Source organism: Xenopus tropicalis, chromosome 2 (genome assembly GCF_000004195.4).
Source record: "Xenopus tropicalis strain Nigerian chromosome 2, UCB_Xtro_10.0, whole genome shotgun sequence".
NCBI lineage: Eukaryota > Metazoa > Chordata > Amphibia > Anura > Pipidae > Xenopus > Xenopus tropicalis.
Window position 1 is genome coordinate 15,758,001 of NC_030678.2, and position 18,818 is coordinate 15,776,818.

General features: G+C 43.2%; 1 protein-coding gene across 5 annotated transcripts in view; it reads left to right on the forward strand.

The window, feature by feature from the left end:
- Positions 1–18,818, forward strand: part of tiam1 (T cell lymphoma invasion and metastasis) — a 179,094-nt gene that overhangs the window by 58,832 nt on the left and 101,444 nt on the right. The window contains exon 1 of one of the 5 annotated variants that reach the window (XM_004912154.4): positions 2,862–3,055. The exons of the other annotated variants lie outside the window; for them this stretch is intronic. The gene's annotated coding sequence lies outside the window, so the exon portion shown is untranslated. Of the gene's footprint in view, positions 1–2,861; positions 3,056–18,818 lie in introns of those variants that run through there. 5 annotated transcript variants of the gene reach the window in all.

Below are 18,818 nucleotides of genomic sequence, written 5' to 3' on the forward strand. Positions count from 1 at the left end.
CATTGTGTGAGTTATTGGAAGGGTTAAAAGGATGATATACATTATATTCTTTCCCCTGACAGCATTCCCCCTAGGGTCTGTAAAGAGTTCACTTATAGCCTGGCCCCTTTTCCTGTTAATTTTAGAGCGTTTTGCAATGTGATAGTCTTACAACATAACTTGCTATGATAATACATTCAGGCTCAGTCCCAGCTGATTGATGTTAAGCTGATTGCTCCCCCACTATTCAATATAAGGATAACAGACTCATCCTGGAAATCATAATCCGCTGAGTCTGACTTGGTAGGTAGGGGGAACGTTAAAAGAATATTAATAAGAGATTTCATACAATGCTGTAGTTCTCAAAGACAACATTATTTCTGAAACTTACTTGGCCCTTAATGGTTCTTGAGGGTTTTTACATGTAATGTTTTCCTGGACTTCAGGAGTACTGGAAATATCCTACATATGTAATGATAACATTTTTTTGCTATGGCCAGACAGGTGACAAGGTTGCCCACTGTGACCCTGTCTAATGTGCCCATGGTGACTTTTAAAGACCAAAACCAGTGTTAATAAGCCCTTTGCTTCAGAGCTTGTACAAGTGTCTGCCTAGTCTCTGTCCAGGGATGACCCGGGCATGACAATTCTGTTGCTTTTGGAGATTTCTGCTTTGAGCATTTGTACTTCCTATCCAAAACAAATGGTTGGATAGTAGGGATGCACCGAATACACAATTTTGGTGTTCAGCTCAACCCTAAACCCTTTGTTAAAGATTTGGACGAATACTGGTCTCAATCGCAATCCTAATGTGCATATATAAATTAGGCGACTGAAGGGTTAAACAGAACACTCAATTTTTTTTTTTTTTACTTCCATGTTCCAAGTGACCAAAAGTCATGTGATTTCAAGGATTCGGTTCAGCCAGGGACTTGAATTCGTCCAGATCCAAATCCTGCCAAAAAAGGTTGAATCTTGGCGAATCCCGATTTGAATCCGGCATTCGTTGTGTCCCTATTGGATAGTGAGGAAGTTCTCTATTTAGCTGTGGATTTTGTCTGGGTGTGGCTGGATGCATTGGTTTATTGGTGTGTGATATTTCTTTAATCTCAGCAGATCAAGCTATGTGGCAGCTTCCACTCATTCTAGATTAGGGGCCTTTTTGCTATGTAAAAAAACAATAGATGGTGCTTCTCCAGCTCTTTGCGTTGCTATGCCATCTGTGGGCACGTGCTAGGCATAGACTAGAACTTCCGTCTGGGTACTGACCCTCCTAGCGGTGCCCATACCAGGTGGTGAGGATGTCCCATTTCTATCTGATTCTGTTCTTCCATCTGATCTCACAAGAGGAATGTGTGTGCTAGAATGGCAAATAGAGGCTATTTCCTTATAAGTGAGAAAACAAATATAGCCATGTACCAACCCAAAAATATTTCTCAGCTCACCAAAGGTAGAACGTGGTTCCACACTCTGAGCAAGAGGCACAGGAAAACCATATCCCACAACATCAAAAAAGGAGGAAAAGGGCAACCAAAACAACACGAGGTCACCATAAAATATAGATTAAAAACATTCTACTTTATTGAAGCAACATCTCTATCGCCTTACTCATTTCGTGGTCCATGAGCAGTTAATCACAGGCCGGGGGAGGAGATACTGGAACAATGTTGTCATCATGAAGGACATACAGGGTACCTTTAACGGCCAACTGAAGGGGGAGTACACTACAAGCTTTCAGGGCAACACAGAGCCCTTCTTCAGGCCCATGAGTAGGAATAAAGGGCTTGTGTTGGCCTAAATGCTGCCAGTGTTGTCCCTCGCCATCAGCCATTGGAGGTATCACAAGGTCTCCACCCTCCGTAGGTGAAGTGATGGTTATTCTCTCTCTTTGGCTTTACAGGCAGCGCTGTGTGTATAACTTGTGTACAGCAGCTTTGGCTCCTCTTCAATCTGCTATAGCCTTACTGATTAGCCTCTCTCATCCCTGCACCCCTTCTCTTCTCATATATCACCATTTTTTCAGTGTCTATAGAAATTGACAAATATATATTTATGTATGTGCCAGATATTAAAGGCTAAGTTTACCCAAACACCCGTAAGGGGTCCTTTAACCTACAGCCAGATATTAAAGGCTAAGTTTACCCAAATACCCATAAGGGTTCGTTTAACCAACAGCCAGATATTAAAGGCTAAGTTTACCCAAATACCCATAAGGGGTCGTTTAACCAACAGCCAGATATTAAAGGCTAAGTTTACCCAAGCACCCATAAAGGGTCATTTACAAATGAAGTGCAGTTTCGGATTCAAAATATTTGTGTGTATTTTATCTCAGCCGCATGTTTGCTGAAGAGGATACGCAAGCCGCCTTGTGGTATATATGTTCTCATTTATACATAGCAGAAGATTTGCCCCAAAGTCACCCAGTGATCCCTTGGTCTCAGTCTGTGCGGGTTCCTCTGGCCAGCCAAGGCCTGCTTTAGGGCATGGTAACTGTGGCCCCCGTCAGGTCCCTTATGTTTAAGAGAATGCTGCCTTTCAGATGCATTCATTTCCCTGTATACTACACAGCTTATATAAACTTTAAGGCTCCACAGACATCATTTGCACTTGTGGCTACAAACTGGCAGTGGGAGTTGTAGTTCAGCATGTAGTTTCCTATACTGGAAACTTTAATACATGCCTCTGCCATATTCCAGAGAGGGTTTCTTTGTTTCCCTTCAGTTGCGGGTGGCCAGTAACACAGGGAACAGGGCTTTTCATGCTTTCTTTCTGGATTTGCCCAGCACAAAAGCTCCCTCCCCCTCTGTGCCGAGTGAAAAGCGATACCTGTCTCTACTATTCCCTAGGAGGTGAGGGGAGGAGAGCCGGGCAGGCAGCACTCTCTATAGTCTCTGTTTACTGAGCTCGGAATGGAGCCAACAGCAGCCTTTTCTTTATCCCTGTGACACAGGGAGCTGAGGGGCAGGGGGATAGGAGGCAGCGCTCGGCTAGAGAGAGGCTATGTGCTTGGCTAAGTGTGTGCAGAGACAGCAGCATCGCAACGGAGGATAGAATGATCTCTGCTCAGCTTCCCCAGGTAAGGGATAGAACTATTGCTCAGGGCTGGCTGGCTTGGAGCAGTCACTAACACACCTGTTTCCTATAACTGCACACAGATTTGGGCATTGGATCTGCCCCTCCGGCACCCCAGGGACCCCTTGCTATGGATAAAAGCTGTACCTGTATTACTAAACACTAGCTATGGGACTTGTGTATGAAGGCTTATAGCTCTCTCTATTGCACAATGTATTTCTATTGTGAGTGCAGCCTGTAGTGTCCAGGGGTGTTGGGTGCAGGTACAATATCTACGTAAATGATGTGCACCCAGCCTTTTGTTTTAATGTCCCCAGACCTATAACTCTGCCCCAGCCTGTTCCTGTGCTATATGGGGTTAATCTTACTGGCATTTGGTAATTGACAAGACACTTTTTAGAATTAGTATAATTTAATTGCAGTCAAGTATGGAAGGGCATAACGACATAGTTCTTGTAGCAGACGTAGTGCAACTAACAGACCCTGCTTCGGACTTTTCCATATTGTACAACTTCACCCTGGCTTCTCCTAATCAACAGCGTTAGCTGGGTTAGAGCCATTTGTAAATCACTGTTCTAAGTCGCTGGGTGCCAGAAGGACTTTGCCTCCACAGTGGAATAAATACAGAATTAAAAGATTTAACCCTTTGTTTGGAGGGGGTTTCTAATCACAGATCTCTTAAAAAGTGTATGAAGTTTGTTGGTGCATCTATGCATTTGTGCTCGCGCACCTTGCGTCCATCTATTGTGAGACGAGTGGGTGTGTGTGGCCCTTAAATCTGATCAGCCCTGGAGCCCAAGGAGTTAATGGGCATGCTTCAGGAGTGCTTTGTTGCATAAAGCAGAGCGTTCCGCAGCAGCAGCAGCACACATGATTGCGCTTAATTCTGCCTGAATTCCTTCCTTGCACTTTCTAATGTAATAAATAGGGCAGTGTGGGGGGGCTACACCAATAAATAATGGAGTGAAGAAACACCTTCTATAAGTAGAGTGCAAATTAACCCCACGGTGCGGAGCTGCTTGTCTTGTGCCTATTTTTGACTTAAGAGTGTGGCACGGCAAGGGGGCGGGCAGTTAGCTGCTTTTCTGCCCTTCCATGTAGGTATAAGCTGCAGGCAAGCAAATCATTTGCCACTGGGTACCATTAGTTGCCATTGGTCATGAAGGAAAAAAACTGGTGATTACTGTGATTTAACCACTCCAAATTCCTTCTTTTTTGTTGGATTGGCTTAAAATTTGGCAAATGGTTTTAGAACAGTGATTTCTTGCCTGAAGAATAAAACACCCATTTTATGTATATGACCAAAAAGCTCTTCTTTCCAATTAGTATCAAATTGGATCAGAATTGGAGCTGGGCAGAAAATGCCAGTGGTTGAGCACCCATCAGACTGTGGGTGGGGGTTTCTGGCTGATAGCGCAGCCTTTTGATGGTGGCCCTCCACTTTGATAACTATGTTGGGCAAAGATCCACTCGTTTGGTTAACTTGGCTGGATCACACATCCATCAAGTTCAACATTTGGATCTAAAAGAAACCTACCAAACTGCCAGCTGATGAATAGGAAGGCAAAAATGCCCAACTGGAGCCTCTCCAATTTGCCTTCTTCAAAGGTGGTCATTGGGCAAGTACTTGGGTCACCTGCTCTCATTTGGTTAGACCTAGCATGCTTTTGGCCTAATAGCCCCTAATTGCCCTGTGTAGAAGACCTGGGCTCGAGGTTTTGGTTGAAAGAAACATTGCCTAAGCCAGTGATCTGGGCAGCTGGAGGGCCCTCAGATGTGAATGAACTATAATCGACAGGGGAGTTTTTACATTGGCCCATCACAGTCTTGTGATGTCTTGTGGCTTAACTACTCCTCCCAGTGCCAGTTGTTGATGTTGATATTTCCTTGTAAATTGCTACATTGTTGCACCATCTTGATTGTTGCGTGGTTATGATTTTAGTAAATGACAGGAGGGCTGTGGGAATAAGTAAAGTGGATTATGGGATAAGGTTGGAGAGATTAAAGGAGACAACACATCTATCTGGTCACTGGTTCTTCAAGGAAAGAGTTAAAAAGACATTTATTGAAGGGTGGGAAAGTTCTGCAATAGGAATATTGCTAAGCAGTAACTAAATAGCACAATGATTAAAGTGTTTTCTTTCCCAGTGAGCTTGCACTTCTGTCCTGGATACAGTGAATACAAGATATAAATACCAGCTCACGTGGTGGCATTGGGATGTTAAATGTCAGCAGCTCAACAAAAGTGACGTTATAATGTTGCGCTTAATGGCGGTTTTTATTGTGATGCTGCAGGGATCAGCCATGCGCCGGCGTGACCTACTGTAGCTCTGTCCCACTGGAATGCGGTCTGACAGCTGCTTAGCGCAGCAATGCTCCCCACCCCGTATCTGCACTTAGTGTGTCCTTAGTGCATGTGTGTTTGTTGCCTTGTGATGAATTCCTTCACGGCTAAACAGACGTACACATGTTTATATTCCATACCCCCTCCCTCTAACTTACACCATGACCTTGTTTCCACCAACCAGAGAACTGCGCTGCTGTTGTACCAACTGCCAGCCACATTCCCTAGAGAGCCCACGCCACCTTCCACCCCTGTTTAGAAGGGCCTAGAGCACCTTTGTCAAGTCCCCGGCTCACAGCAATTTTAAATTTAACACTGATGGATGGGCAAAGTTACATTGTGATTCCCAGTTGGGCATACTCCCCATCCATAAGCCAATAGGAGACATCAGCCAATCACACTTTTCCTTTTCAGTAAGTGATACCGTCAAAACGAAGGGGCATTTTTATTATAGTGTATAAGCCAACATCATTGCCTATAGCAACCAATTAGATTTTTGCTTTTGATTTCAAAAGTTGGCCATACACAGGCCGATTTTAGATGCCGATATTGGTCCTTTAGACCAATTTGGCAGCTTATCTGCACCTGGATGGGCATGAACGACGTTCCTCTCCGACATCTTGCCTAGAATCGGGCAGATTTGATTTTTCAGTCGAATCTGATGGCACCTATACCCGCAGTTCTAATTCGAATGTTTGGCCCTAGGGAGGTGATCCGCTCGCTTGGTGATCTCTCCAAACGAGTGAATCTTACAGTATATGACCCCCTTTACTTGTTGGTGACCGTTCAAATCTAATTTCTGATTGGTTGGTATGGCCAACATACTGTTGATGTTGGCTTAGACACTACAATAAATATGCCCCAAAATGTAGTCCGTCCAGTGGCTTGTGGTGGAGCAACTTACAGCCCAATCCAAGTCATGCCAAGATCCCACCTACCGACCCCTGTTGCTTTTATTGTTGCATCAATGTACCAGGGAAGGGGCTACACACCAACGGCACATTTGTACAGAGACCCCTCATGAATTGTGTTAGTTTTCCAAAATATCCTTCATGGAATGTTCTTCAGGCTGAAGCCAATCAGAGATCCAGCTGTCAGTGTGTGCCAATAGGGCGCTTTACATTGAGTAGTATTGGCAATTGGGACAAGAGCATTCATTTTGAAATTTAATATATATTGGAAATTTGCTTAGAATTCTATTTTCTTTTATTATACAAAGAAGCAGCAGTTTATATATTTACCCCGACTGATCTATTAACCCCTGGTGTCAGGTCTAGATAAGCAGTACAGGTATGGGACCTGTTATCCAGAATGCTCGGGAATTGGGGTTTTCCAGATAAGGGATCTTTCTGTAATTTGGATCTCCATACCTTAAGTCTGCTAAAAATCATTTAAATATTGAATAAACCTAAAAGGCTTGTTTTGCCCCAAATATGGGGTAATTATATCTTAGTTGGGATCAAGTACAGGTACTGTTTTATTATTACAGAGAAAAGGGAATCATTTAACCATGAAATAAACCCAATAGGACTGTTCTGCCCCCAATAAGGGGTAATTATATCTTAGTTGGGATCAAGTACAGGTACTGTTTTATTATTACAGAGAAAAGGGAATCATTTAACCATTAAATAAACCCAATAGGACTGTTCTGCCCCCAATAAGGGGTAATTATATCTTAGTTGGGATCAAGTACAGGTACTGTTTTATTATTACAGAGAAAAAGAAAATCATTTTCAAAAATCAAAATTATTGGCTTATAATGGAGTCTGTGGGAGATGGCCTTATTGTAATTTGGAACTTTCTGGATAATGGGTTTCCAAATAACGGGTCCACATACCTGTACATAGAAATCAGGCCTGCTCTGTGGTTAAGCATGCCTGTCCTGTTCCCACGCGGATCCTGGATGTGTTGACATTATATGTAATACCCCAGAGATGTTTCTGCTGGCGGATCTGTTATTATTTGTTGAGTAGAGCAATTAAATAAGGGTTATGTAACCAGTGTGTGTATATAAAGTGCACGTGGCTTCATCAAGTGATGCCTACCCGAGCTAAATATACCCACATAACTGCCAGCAAGACCTTCAAACCCACACATGCTCTGTAAAGACACTGCAAATACAACAGATCCTCTGTGAAGTTTCAACTCTATTGTTCTTATTTTTTGTTGCCTTCCTTTCTTTTTAGACCTTTTCTGATTCCTCTTCCGTTATCACTTCCTACTTAATAGTAGGAATAGTACTGAATACTAAGATGAGTAATAAAAAGTAACAATATTAATACATTCAGAAGCACACAGAGCAATTGTTTTTGGCTGTTGGGGCCAGTGACCCTCATTTGAAAGCTGGAAAAATGTAGTAGTGAAAGGCAAATCGTTTGAAAACTATAAAAACGAAATAATGAAGATCAGTTGCAAAGTTGCCAGGAATAGAACATTCTATAACATACTAAAAGTTAATTTAAAGGTGAACTAGCTCTTTAAAGGAGCAATGTACACCTGTTCCAACATGATTCCAAAGGGGCCATGTTGTTTATCTTAAATAAATGACTAATTATTCCCTAAGAGCAATGACACACGTTATGATAGAATGTGATTTAATGCCAGCTCAATTGCCTTACATACACTTTCATTGTTATTGCCCTGGCGCCACTCTTTTCCTAGAGTAAGATAGTGGAGAAACAAGGGTGCAAATGACCTTAAAGGGGAACTCCACCCAAACATTACTTTTTTAAAAAAGTAAACATAATTTCTAGCAACTTTGCAATATAAATTAATTAAAAAATATGCAGCCTTTTCATGATGCTTAATGTAATATTATGGTTTGGCACAGTTCCCTAAGCCCCGCCCCCTGTTCCCCTGTTGATCTGGTTGACTACTTTGTGACTAAAAAAATATAACAGTAGCTGACTGCCCTCAGCCTGCCTTCAGCCTGCATCCTCCCAATCCCACAATTCCCTGCTGCACACATGATGTCAATAAGGAATGGAACATCACAGTGCAATGCATTGTGGGTTATGTAGTTCCTGCATGCTGTCTGTAAGCTGTGGAGAAGTTGTTACAATTTGTAACATCAATGTTTTAGTCCCTCCTCCCCTGCCAGGATTTCAATCGATACAGAAACAGAAGGACTGTTTTGCAGCTGGATTTCAGCATATAAAAATGGTATTTATTTATACTTTCTGAAGGAACAGATTACAGTGACAGGAATATTAGGGGTTTATGTGCTGTGTGGGGCTCTTTAACAAATTTTGGTTTGTATGCCGGAGTTCCCCCATTAATTGCATTTTGGGGTTAACTACTTCTTTGATAAGATAATAAGATGAACAGATTGTGGCAGGATGGGCGCTTACATGTGGCAGGATGGGCGCTTACGTGGAGCGGTCGTTTCACGCTCTGGAACAGTTGGCACTGGTTACTGTACATTGTGCTCGTGCTATCAGTTCTGCTGTATCATTGCTGATTAATGCCCTGTTGTAAAGCCCCGTCATGCTGGGGGGTACGGGATTCTAATTGATTTCAACCGGGCTTCTTATACATTATATGCCAAAGCCCATTAAGCAGATGCAGAAATGTATGGGACCCCCATAATCTCTCTACCTACAGGGAATGTAATACATCATTTTGCCTGCGTTCTACCTGCCAATAAAAGGGATAGACATCTGTTAGTATGGCTTAATGCGTATGCGGAATGCGCACCCACGCTCGCTTATTGGAGGGAATAACGTGCCAATGGTATCACGATTGTGGCACGACTGACTCACCGACACTATGAATATTCAGAATATGATGCTGCTATGCAAGAATATTGGGACCCGTGCCAAAGCACCCATTCATAGTCACCCATTGGGAGCAAACTTAGGAGGCTGTTCCTGCAGAATTGATCTCAGGACAGGGGAATAGTTTCATGGTTTCTCTTTGCACAGGCTACGAGCAAACTTGGGAGGTTGTGCTTGCTTTAGCTATGCCTTGGTGTCTCCATGTTTGGCCATATGTGATAGCCTGGTCCTGCTATTACTGTAGCACTATGTGAGAGCGCACACCTTCTATTGTAGTAAACAATGGAGGTGCAAAAACACTGGAGAAACCCATTTAGTTACTCAAAAAAAATCCAAGAAAGCAAAAAGTATCTGCACACTCAAAACCAATAAGTAAAAAAAGAAATGTATTCAATACAAAAAACACATCATAACAAGTAAGCCCTATACTTCTTATGATGTGTTTTTTGTATTGAATAAATGTATTTTTTTTACTTATTGGTTTTGAGTGTGCAGATACTTTTTGCTTTCTTGGTCCTGCTATTACAGCAGACTGTGCCCCTTGTTTGCTATGCCCGGACTCCATGTAGCCAAAACGGCACCGGATCACTTTGACAAGTGATAAGAAAGATTTTGGCAAGGTGGCTAAGGAACAAAGGAGGTCACACTGCAAGCTAGAATCAGTTGCACCTTCTCAGATGCTGTGGAACACAAATTACAGTAGGGGGCAGATTTCTACTTACAGTTTGTAGGTCAAATTGTAAGTTGTTCAGCAGCCCTGGAAAGATCTGTGTAGCTTAAAGGGGTTGTTGACCTTTGCGTTAACTTTTAGTATCACGTAGACCAGTGATCCCCAACCAGTGGCTCCAGGCAACATGTTGCTCCCCAACCCCTTGGATGTTGCTCCCAGTGGCCTCAAAGCAGCTGCTTATTTTTGAATTTCTGGTAAGGAGGCAAGTTTTGGTTGCATAAAAACCAAGTATAATGCCAAACAGAGCCTTCTGTAGGCTGCCAGTCCACATAGGGGTTATCAAGTAGCTACTTATAGCTCTTACTGGCACCCCCAGGAACCTTTTTCATGCTTGTGTTGCTCCCCAACACTTTTTCTATTTAAATATGGCTCACGGGTATAAAAGGTTGGGGATCCCTGACGTAGAGAGTAATATACTGAAACAATTTGCAATTGGTCTTCATTTTTATTATTTGCAGTTTTTTTAATTCCACTTTAGTGTTTCAACAGCGATCTGGTTGCTAGGATCTGAAATACCTTAGCAACCAGGGAGTGGTTTGAATGAGTGACTGATATATGAATAGGAGAGAACCTGAACAGAAAAATAAGTTATAATAAAGTAACAATAACAATAAAACTGGAGCCTCACAGAGCAATAGTTTTTTGCCTGCTGGGGTCAGTGACCCCCATTTGAAAGCTGCAAATAAGAAGGCAAAAAATTCAAAAACTATAAGAAATAAATAATGAAGGCCAATTGAAAAGTTGCTTAGAAATGGCCATTCCGTAACATACTAGAAGTTAAATTAAAGGTTAACCACGCATGAGAATATTGCCACTGTTGCCTGAAAATGCTTGTTTTAGGGGGACAATGGCCCATACAGGGCAACCGGTGCTGCTTCCCTTGCTTTCCCACTGGGTTCATTTGCTGTCAGTGTGGGAATATTGAGGGCAGTAATGGGATGCATTGATGGTATGGCACCATTGTGGGCTAAGCCTGCCCTCTCAGCGGAACCCAAGCCCGTGCCAGAGTATATGAATTTCTGTAACTGGCCTCTCTGTAGCCCCCCCACCTCTTTCGCTTGGGAAAAATGTAACATTTTCACCTTGAGCAGCTTTCAGCCCAAATTAAATCAAGACATTTCCCTGCCTGGCTAAAGGCATTTCTGTTCAGTGTCGTGTGAATGAGGGCAGTTTTGGGACACCATTTGACATTTAGAATGAAACTATAACCGAAATACGATCCAAAGTAACTTCAAAGTAACCATCGCCCCAAACAACACCTTTCTCTGCTGCGACAAAAGGGTTCAGTGAAAAATATGCCCCCAAAATGTAATTTTATAGTAAAGGGAAAACATTCTTAATTTATCGGTTTTATGGTTCTTTAATTATTCTGTAACATACTGTATTAGCACAGCTTACTCTGTGCAGCTTTATTTATATGGATCATTAGTTATATAACAGGAAGATGCTATACTGGTTCTACTGTAGATGGAATCTGCCTGGCACCACAGGTTCAGGTTGATTCAGACTTGCCCAAAATCTAACAAGTCAATAAATCAATCATATCAATCCGGTATCTGTGCGTCATTCAAGTTTCATAGCTGCCAGGCCCGGGCTATCCTGCCACAGTACCACATCTCCCATTGGGCCCAGACCCTAATGGGCCCCATTTAAGGATTATTCCCAGCAACCCTTTCTTTCCACCCTAAGCCTATATAAATCCTATAGCATTTTGCACATTTTGTACATTTCAGTTTGTGAATGTCCAGTTCCATGCTGTACCCTATGTGGCCCAGTCCAACACTGCAAACTACTAAAGCTGGCCATACACACACTGATAATATCGTACGGAACCTCGTTTCGTACGATATTCGGTATGTGTATGGCAAGTCGGCGAGTCGACCGATATCGCAGGAAGCTGCTGATATCGGTCAACTCGCTGATCGGCCAGGTTAAAAGATTTTGATCGGGCACCAAAGAAGGCGCCTGAGCAAAATATGCCTTCAGGGCTGAATCGTCAGAAGGAGGTAGAAATCCTGCCTGTTTCAGCCCTGAAGGTTAGTGGCGGATCTGACGATCTCTTGTGCAACCGATGGTCGCGCAAAAGATCGTCAGATCGCCACGTGTGTGGCCACCTTAAGGCTTTCATTCTCCCATATTGTGTTCTTTACCAACTTTATCAGCGACCCCTATCATCATTGCTGCTTTTTGCAAGGCACAAAGTTTTGTAGTTTAATCCTGATAACTGCTTTAAGGGGAACTACAACATCTTTGTTTGTATTAGTGCCCATTCCATTGCTCCAGGCCACCATAGAGGGACCAGTCCCACAGTTAGGGGACCACCCATGACTGTTCATCATATGGCTTTTAAGCTGTTGGTGGGGGTGCCATAGGCTGGGCCACACTGTCACCATCTTGCTTTACTGTCATATTTTGCCACTGGCTGATTTCTGTCTTATCCCAGCTTAGCCCACCATCGCTCCTCTTGGCACCCCAAGAAAGACCTTGCCAGTGGAATTTTGCCCTACTTTTAAAATGCTAAAATGCCAGGACCATTTTTTCTATTTTAAAACAAAGATTAAGATTATCATAGGAGCAGGTACTTTGCTTTTTAACCCCCTTCCCCAGTGTAGTATGGGGGGGCCGGTGCATATGGCAGAACTGTGTAGTTAGAGGACAAGACTAAACAAGTGATATATAACTCTTTATAACAAGATGGATTCTGCTGGAGAGGCTTTTTCCTTTGATGATGGATATGTGAATTATAAGCAGCTTCTCTGCTGCGAAGACCTTTGTGCGATTGCTGAGTGATGGGTGACTCCGCACCCAGACACACACAGCGCTATTATAATATAATAACACACGGGAACTGCTGAATGGGGATTTATTGGATTCTGGGAACATTGTGCAAGCATGTTGCTGCTGTTCTGAAGGCCTGCCGATGTATCTGCTCTGCGAATGCCATGCGTATTGATTAATTAGATATGTCCAATGCAAGTATAAATGGTGCCCGTTTGGATATAAGGCCTATTGCTCACTTAACCAACTCTGGGGGTGTATTTTGGCCAACTTACTTTTCCTAGCAAACAGCAATGCTGGTGCTTTGATGTAATAAAGCTGGGGAGGCAGGGGGCAAATGGTGCTCCATTTAAACTAATGGAACAAGTGGCAAGCAATAAGCCTAAGAATCACTATTCCTTCTATCTGCCTTCCCAGCATGCTCTGGGGTAGTTTGAGTAAATTGAGTGAGTTGTAATACATTCTAGGTGTAAGCAGCAACTCCCAGCTCCCACTGAACAGATCGAAATTTCTATCCAAACATACTGGGGGTCATTTGTAAAATTCACGCAGCTCTGAATTATTTGCACAGTGAACATATTCGTCCCGCCATGTTTATATTTTAAAAGCTGGATAAGACTGGTGTATTTAATGTGCAAACATAATTGATTTTTTTATTCACAGCACGATAGCTTTTTAGATATGGTATATTTGCAAATATTTATGCGCACACTCTGCGTCACAATAAACACGCAAAGAGGGCCTGCTCATGCAAACCGCAATCACATTTGCAGTTTTTGTGTCCAATTTGCAGAAAAAGAAAGATGGGTACAGTAGTGCAAAATGTAAACATTTAGGGGAGAATATGCACAAAACAACCATTTGCGAATTTTTTTTTCTCTGCATGAACTTTAGAAATGACCCCCCACTAATTTAAATAGTAATTTTAAGTACCTGGTCCCGTCCGTATGATGCCCATCCACTTTATCATGGTGCTTATAGGAAAAGGGTTCCAAAGTCCATTTTAATTCCTTCTCATCAGTGTTCTACCTGTCTGTACCAGGTTCTAGGAACTCCCCGGATCAATATCTAGATCATTAGCAATGCACCGTGTGTAACCAGTCACCGACACATTAAATGCCAAAGCAGATTTACTCTGGGTCATTCCATTTTATAGGGGTTGTACAGAAGCCATAACAGATCAATATTGGCACCGCTGTACATTGCTTCCTTATCTCCGCAGATTTTATTGTGGGTTAGCCGGCACTTATGGGTAAATAGCCGTGTAGGACAGGATGGCGCCTCATCAATCACCGTAGTGTAAGCCACCCAACAGGGCACATTATCTCCACTGGTTCCTTGGCCTGCCTGACAGATGAAATAATCAAGCTACATTTCATGGTGAATACACCCCCTGTTATAGAGCCATATGACAGGCAAGCAGGCTATATACACAATTCTGACAATGTCCAGACCACCAGATAGTACTTTCTCTGTAGCCCAGCTGTCCATAAGCCTTAGTAGCCTTGTATAGGAACTGGCATTACTACTGCTACTGCTGGGGAAGAATGTTTCACACTCAAGTCAGAACACTGTAAGAACCTGAGATACGGCACTAGATGGGAAGGGGAGAGGTAGGCCCAGTCCTGGGAAGACCCTACATGACCCGTAAGGCCAGGCAGGTTTATAGAGAGGTTTATTCTATGCTGGATGATGTATGCCCTGGATGTCAGAATGCCAGCCCTCCATTTATTGTAGAATAAATAAAGCACAGGTTAATGTCCCTAATACAGCCACTATATTGGCATACATCATCCACATTTCTCTCGGATTCTGGTTTCTCATGTACTTTAATTTGCTTAGCGGCTAAGTAACAATGATGTTGGTGGTACTACCGCCATCCTGCCAGGTACTACCGCCATCCTGCCAGGTACTACCGCCATCCTGCCAGGTACTACCGCCATCCTGCCAGGTACTACCGCCATCCTGCCAGGTACTACCGCCATCCTGCCAGGTACTACCGCCATCCTGCCAGGTAGAGCCTTAGGGCACTGTCAGGGATAGAGGAGTCTGTAGCCAATTTGCTTAGACTAAAGCTGGCCATACACGTGGCGATCTCACGATGTTTCGTACGACCGTCGGTCGCACGAAACATCGTCAGATCCGCCACACACCATTCAGGGCTGAATCGGCAGGTAAGGAGGTAGAAACAATAGGATTTCTACCTCCTTCTGCCGATTCAGCTCTGAAGGGAGAATTTTGGTCAGGCGCCTTCTATGGCGCCCGATCAAAATTTTCTAACTTGGCCGATCGGCGAGCCGACCGATTTCAGCAGCTTCCTGCGATATCGGTCGGCTCGCTGACATGCCATACACGCACCGATTATCGTACGAAACGAGGTTTCGTACGATAATATCGGTGCGTGTATGGCCACCTTTAGACTACACAGTACACGCTGCTGCAGATACAAGTAGGGCTATATAAATACGAGTAGGGCTATATAAATACAAATAGGGCTATATAAATATAGTATAAATAACAATCATTACTGTGGCCGTCTGAGCCTCAGGATCATTAATCTTTCTGTTCCTAGAGTCCTTGGATCTTCTGCTGCATTTACAGGCATTAACGTAAACATTGGGACCCCCTGGGGCCTTTTGCTTCTAAGAGCATCATAAAGCTGTTTGCACTTACACATGTGCTCTCACACCATTGGTGTATTACTGGTTGCTAGGCAACAGCATTTTGGGTCCCAGGGTGAGGGTACATGTATAGAATGCGTTTGTTTTATAGGCTTATTGCCCTATGCAGCCTTGGTGGGGTGTAGGCTAAACAGTCATTCAGTCCTGCTATGTAAATGCCATAGATGTTTTTATACTACAACTCCCAGCAGCCCCTATTTGCCTTTGATAGGTTGGAACTTTCTGCTGTGTAGCCCTGTTGTAATCCCTGTGTTTATGGTGAAGGCCACAGTCCTCATAGGTATGTATATGGGCAAGGCTGCAATACACATGGGTACATATATGGGCATGTACCCACCCATGGTTACCTACATGCAATTTTGTATAAGGTCATGGCTACAGTGCTCATGGCTGTATGTATATAGGCATTGTTATAGTATTCATGGGTTTGTATATGGGTTCTCCAGTACCCAAATGTATGTACAGTATATAGGCAGACTACTGCAGGCAAAATGTATACAAAACTATGTATATAGGCAGACTACTATACCCTTGGGTGTATATTATATATAAGGTCAAGGCTACAGTACCCAAAGTTGTGTGTGTGTATATAGGCAAGGCTACAGTACCCGAGGGTGTGTGTATATAGGCAAGGCTACTGTACCCGAGGGTGTGTGTATATAGGCAAGGCTACAGTACCCGAGGGTGTGTGTATATAGGCAAGGCTACAGTACCCGAGGGTGTGTGTATATAGGCAAGGCTACAGTACCCGAGGGTGTGTGTATATAGGCAAGGCTACAGTACCCGAGGGTGTGTGTATATAGGCAAGGCTACAGTACCCGAGGGTGTGTGTATATAGGCAAGGCTACTGTAACCGAGGGTGTGTGTATATAGGCAAGGCTACTGTACCCATGGGTGGTACTCAGATGTTTATATACAGACAGGGCTATGGTACCTTCTATGTGCTTTGATGTGCATTTCTCACATTTATTTTTAACTAACTGCATCAACCAGAATACATATTTATGTATATAATGTGTTCACAACATTCATTCATAATGCATTTGTGCCGCGTCAGTCCTGACAGGCCCCAGTAAATGCGTAATCATAGCAGGACATGCCCCGAAGGAATGTTGATCGGGCTGCTTTTAGCAATGTGCCTCTCAGCAACCCCACTAAGGCTGTAGTACTAAGAGCCAAACTTTTGTCTGTTCCAGACCCTACTGAATCTCACATTTTTGATATTGCTAATATATATAAATACACTGTTGTTCCAGATCATTCCAGCTATTATAGCAGGTTGCATTACCCAATCAGGGCGGCCGTGGTTACTGTGCGGCAGAGGGCAGATTGTCTGTCTGTGGGTGCAGCGTGTATTCCCTTCTTATTGTGCAGAATTGGATATGGCTATTGTGTTCATCCATTTTCCGAGTTTAAAGGAACACTATACCCCCAGAATGAATATTTAACCAACAGACAGTTTGTATTATGTTAAGTGACCTATTAAAGAATCTTGCCAAACTGGAATATATATCCGTAAATATTGCCCTTTTACATCCTTTCCCTTGAGCCGCCATTTAGTGATGGGCTGTGTGCCCCCTCAGAGATCAGCTGACAGGAAGTGATGCAGCTCTAACTGTAACAGGAAATAGTGTGGGAGCAAAAGGCAAAACTCTGCCCATTCATTGGCTGATGGGGCCTAGCATGTAAGTGTGCCTTGGCTTGTTTGTGTGCACTGTGAATCCTATGATCCCAGGGGGCGGCCCTTAATTTTTAAAATGGCAATTTTCTATTTAGGATTACCCAATAGCACATACTACTAAATAAGTATATTTTTAGAAAAATTTAGATGAGGCAGGGTTCTACATATGAGCTTGTTTATGTGATATGTTGTTTTTTTTTTTTATAAAGACCTACATTGCTTGTCAGTGTCAGACTGGCCCCCCAGGATACCAGGAACACTCACCCTACCATTTGCCCTGTATGCCTATACCATGGCCATTACTCAATTCTATATGAGAAGAAACAGAAGAAATGGGGGAAAGGATAGATAATAGTATGTAAAAATAAGTAATTAAGAGACTAGTGAATGATCAGAGTGGGCCCAAGATCTAAGGTTTGTTTTCTGGTTGGCCCTTGGCACTCCAGTCTGACACTGGGTTTAGTTTCCCTTTAACAATAAACTGTATAAACAACATTGACCAATGATTGATTGGAAAGCCGAAAGTAGTGCCTGACTTTAAGACAAGAGCTGCAGATATTTATAGCTGCCTCACCTGTCTGACGTGGTCTCTTGTATGGGAATTGGTTGAACCCAAGTCCCTGTCACATTGTGTATATGCTCCCCCTGTTGTAAAATATAAGGATATAAAAAATCACTGCAGGCTTCCATGGCCATAAAGGGAAAAGGCCTTTGCCTGAGCCCCAGAACTGTTCAGGCCCCCGGGCCAATAAGCTGGCGATTCAGGGGCTGATTTGGCAACTACTATCATATATGGGCAGGATGTATTCACTTACAGGGTCGCAGTCGGAACCCAAGTACAAGTATTTCTAAACCTCTTTACAAATCATGGAGCGTTTCCTAAGCTCCGCAGCAAAACTTTTGAAGCCCCATTAAGAACGACTGCATATTCATCTGCCGGTTGTTGACTGCTCTCGAGGCTCTTGATAACTCTTAATAGCCCTGAGGAGTTCTCGACAGATGTAGAGCGAGCGAATGAACCTTGTGAAACTGCGCCGACCGCTTGTTCTCTGCATGCATGAAAGCCCCGCACAGGAGTTTGGGAGGAACGCTCATTCGCTGCTGAGCCATGGAAAAACTGCACGGTCTGTGGTTGAACTGCGGCGGCGGCACAAGGTTACTGGAACACGTGCATTATTTAGCGCTTACAGATACCCGCAGCCAATTGGCTTTGGAACTCAGCGTCAGCCTCGACCCTGTTCAATCTGTGGCTGTTACTGGGCGGGTAAAAAAAAACAGAAAGCAATCAGGAAACAGGAAAATATAATCTGTTTGCAGTTTACCTAATATTCACCATATTGAACGTTCCCTTAGTTTTCCTTTTGCTTCCATCCATGTGAATGTGTTACAGTCTCAGCTTGCAGTTCTAGCCTGGCTTTAGCTGCCCTGGTCTCATGATAGAAAGCTATAAGGTTCATTATCAGCTCCCATAGCCCTCCTGTTGGGTTATAATCTTTCTGGGAGATGTACAGGGAGATTCACATACCAGTCCTGGGACCATGATATGTTATGTGAACTCCTCAGGATATCTCCTAGTCTGTAGAGAGTACAGACCTGTTATCCAGAATGCTTGAGACCTGGGTTTTTTTGGATAAGGGATCTTTCTGCAATTTGGATCTCCATAACTTAAGTCTGCTAAAAAATAATTTAAATATTAAATTAACCCAATAGGATTGTTTTGTCTCCAATAGGGGGTAATTATATCTTAGTTGGGATCAAGTACAGATACTGTTTTATT